Here is a 3993-nt window from a genome sequence, read left to right as displayed (position 1 = left end):
TAAAGGCGAAAATTCAACATTTTTTAATTATTATTTTTTCTCTTAAATAAATAACTAAATTAATCCCAATCTCAATGAAAATAAATAATTATCTAAATAATATAAATAATTAACAGGATATCATAACTAATTATTATAAACAAATTATATTAACAAAAGATCGACATTGTGAAAATTTTGCTTGCAAAGTATATTTGTAAGTTGACATTGCTTGATTTCATCGACACTATTATATTTGATAATAATAATTTGTTGACTGGTAAAATTTGTTTATCTTTTAACAAATTAAATGAACAAATGCATAGCTTGACCATTTTTGACAGAAATTAATCTTTTTCTTTTTTAGTATCTTTAAATTATATGAGTGTTAATAATTCATGGTAAAGATTGGTAATTCGATTTTTTCCCCATTCTATAAACAAAGTTCATGAACAAATGCATAGTTTGGTCATTTCAAGAGATAAATCAATTTTTTTTCTTTCTTATCTTCTTCAAATTACATGAGTACTGATATTTGGTGATGAACAAATTTCCATCAATATTATTTGTTTATTTTATAAACAATACCATAGCTTGACCATTTATAGACAGAAAATTAAAGTTTTTCTTCCTAATCTTCTTTAAATTATATTAGTGTTAGTTTTTAGTGATGCAGACTTATCGTTCGATATTGTTTATTCATTTTATAAAAAAATTCTTTGAACAATTACATAGTTTGACAACTTCTGAGGAGAAAGTATTTTTTTATATTTTTAACTCCTTAAAATTACATTATTGATGGTGTTCAATTTAAAATAATTGGCGTTCAATATAATTTGTATATTTTATGAAAAAATAAATAGTTTTTAACTTATTGACCGAAAGTAATCTTTTTGTTCTTTCTGATGGACTTCAATTTATATAAGTGATAATTTTAATGGTAAAGACTTCTATTTCGATACTATTTGTTTATATTGTTGCTCAATTTTATAAATAAATGCATAGTTTGGCCATTTATAGACCGAAAGTAAACTTTTTTCATCTTACCGCATTGAATTTTTATTAGTAGTGATATTTAGTGGAGATCATTTGCTATTCAATATTATTTGTTTATTTTATAACAATTGCATAGTTTAGCCATTTAGAGACAGAAATTGTTCACTCTTTTATTATTGCCTTCAAATTATATCGCTGAAAATTTTTGTGATGCTCTAGAAAAATTAGCTTCCAAGTTGCATTTTTTTATACAATTTATTACTGAAATGAAAAATCAAAGAACAATTATTCATAACTAAACACCACCACTTATATAATTTAAAGGCGTTAAGAATAAAGACCAATTACTTTCTGCACATAAATTGCCAAACTGTGCATTTTTTCATAAAATTTGCTTGTGAAGTAAACAAGTAAGCAAATAATATCGAACAATAAGTTTCCATAAATAAAAATCACCACTAATATAATTTAAAGATGTTCCGAAAGAAAAACGGTTACTTTCTTAATTCTTTCTCTAGCTGGCCAAACTCTAAATTTGTTTATAAAATTTATTTATAGGATTAAAAAATAATGATTGGCAATTATTCATCACTAAGCATCACTACTTATATCATTTCAAGGGGACTGGCGAAAAAATGATTACTTTCTCTCTGTAAATGACCAAACTATACATTTGTTTACAAAATTAACCAATAATATCGCGTGACCAATATTTATTACTTAGTATTACCACTAATATAATTTAAAAACACTGAGATAAAAAAACGATTTCTTTCGGTCAATAAATGCTACAACTATGCATTAGCTTATATAATTTGTTTATAAAATGGACAAAGTTATATCAGGCAAAAAACTTCATTATCAAGAATGGTTGTGTCAATAAAATTAAACAATTTAAATTTTCAACTATACTTTGCAAGAAAAATTTCCACGATGTTAATATAATGTGTTAATATGATTTTTTTATAACAATTACATTCGATATCCTGTTCATTGTTTACATTCTTTAGATACTTTAAAATTCATTTTCATCGAGAATGAAATTAACCCAGTTATTTATTTGAAGATAAAAACGAATATTTAAAGAATGTCTCGTTTTCGCTCTTTGTTTATTTATATTATATATCCAAAGGCTCTAAATGAAGCAAAGATACCAAAGGGTGTCAGCTTTTATCGGTGTCACATGGGTAGTTCATGCTGTGACGTCAGCTGGCATGATGCTTGCACGCCGAGGGCTAAGCAATAATACCAATTGAAGGGCAGGAAACTTCATTTTTTCTCAACTTTGACCAAAATGATGATTTTATTATTTAATTAAATAGCTTTGAGAAAACAAAGAATTATGTACAAATACACCTATGGTAAAAATTTACCTACCGTAAAAACTGAAAAAGGGGTTTGAGATTGAACCAATCACTTTTCTGTGACCAGTTGCTAAAACATGTTCCTTTAAAGATGAAGCTGGAAAAAGGGTTTAAGATGTGATCAATCACTCTTTCGTTACCAATTGCTATAACGTATTCCTTTGAAGAGGGAGCTGGAAAAGGGGTTCGAGATGGGACCAATCAGTCTTCTGACAAGCTAAAACTTATTTCCTTAAAGAGGGAGCTGGACAAGGGCTTCGAGATGTGATCAATCAATCTTTCGAAACCAATTGCTACAACTTATTTCCTTAAAGAAGGAGCTGGAAAAGGGGTTCGAGATGGGATCAATCAGTCTTCTGAAAGGCTGAAAGTTATTTCTTTAAAGGCGGAGCTGGAAAAGGGGTTCGAGTTGTGATCAATCTCTCTTTCGTGATAAATTGCTACAACGTATTTCTTTAAAGAGAGAGCTGAAAAAGGGGTTCGAGATTGGACCAATCACTTTTGTGTGACCAGTTGCTAAAACATGTTCCTTTAAAGAGGGAGCTGGAAAAGGGGTTTAAGATGTGATCAATCACTCTTTCGTTACCAATTGCTATAGCGTGTTTCTTTAACGAGGGAGCTGGGAAAGGGGTTCGAGATGGGAACAATCAGTCTTCTGACAAGCTAAAACTTATTTCCTTAGAGAGGGAGCTGGACAAGGGCTTCGAGATGTGATCAATCAATCTTTCGAAACCAATTGCTACAACTTATTTCCTTGAAGAAGCAGCTGGAAAAGGTGTTCGACATTGGACCAATCAGTCTTCTGAAAAGCTGTAACTTATTCCTTTAAAGACGGAGCTGGAAAAGGGGTTCGAGTTGGGATCAATCTCTCTTTCGTGCTCAATTGCTACAACGTATTTCTTTAAAGAGGAAGCTGAAAAAGGGGTTCGAGATTGGACCAATCACTTTTCTGTGACCAGTTGCTAAAACATGTTCCTTTAAAGATGGAGCTGGAAAAGGGGTTTAAGAAGTAATCAATCAATCTTTCGAAACCAATTGCTACAACTTATTTCCTGGAAGAAGGAGCTGGAAAAGGGGTTCGAAATGGGACCAATCAGTCTTCTGACAAGCTAAAACTTATTTCCTTAAAGAGGGAGCTGGACAAGGGCTTCGAGATGTGATCAATCCATCTTTGGAAACCAATTGCTACAACTTATTTCCTTAAAGAAGCAGCTGGAACAGGGGTTCGAGATTGGACCAATCAGTCTTCTGAAAAGCTGAAAATTCTTTCTTTAAAGACGGAGATGGAAAAGGGGTTCGAGTTGTGATCAATCTCTCTTTCGTGACCAATTGCTACAAAGTATTTCTTTAAAGAGGGAGCTGAAAAAGGCGTTCGAGATTGGACCAATCACTTTTCTTTGACCAGTTGCTAAAACATGTTCCTTTAAAGATGGAGCTGGAAAATGGGTTTAAGATGTAATCAATCACTCTTTCGTTACCAATTGCTATAACGTATTCCTTTGAAGAGGGAGCTAGAAAAGGGGTTCGAGATGGGACCAATCAGTCTTCTGACGAGCTAAAACTTATTTCCTTAAAGAGGGAGCTAAACAAGGGCTTCGAGATATTTTCAATCAATCTTTCGTAACCAATTGCTACAACGTATTTCCTTAAAGAG

The sequence above is a fragment of the Belonocnema kinseyi genome, chromosome 1, assembly GCF_010883055.1.
Source record: "Belonocnema kinseyi isolate 2016_QV_RU_SX_M_011 chromosome 1, B_treatae_v1, whole genome shotgun sequence".
In the NCBI taxonomy this organism is placed as follows: Eukaryota; Metazoa; Arthropoda; class Insecta; order Hymenoptera; family Cynipidae; genus Belonocnema; species Belonocnema kinseyi.
The sequence above is the reverse complement of the archived record's forward strand: the minus strand, read 5'-3'. Positions refer to the sequence as shown.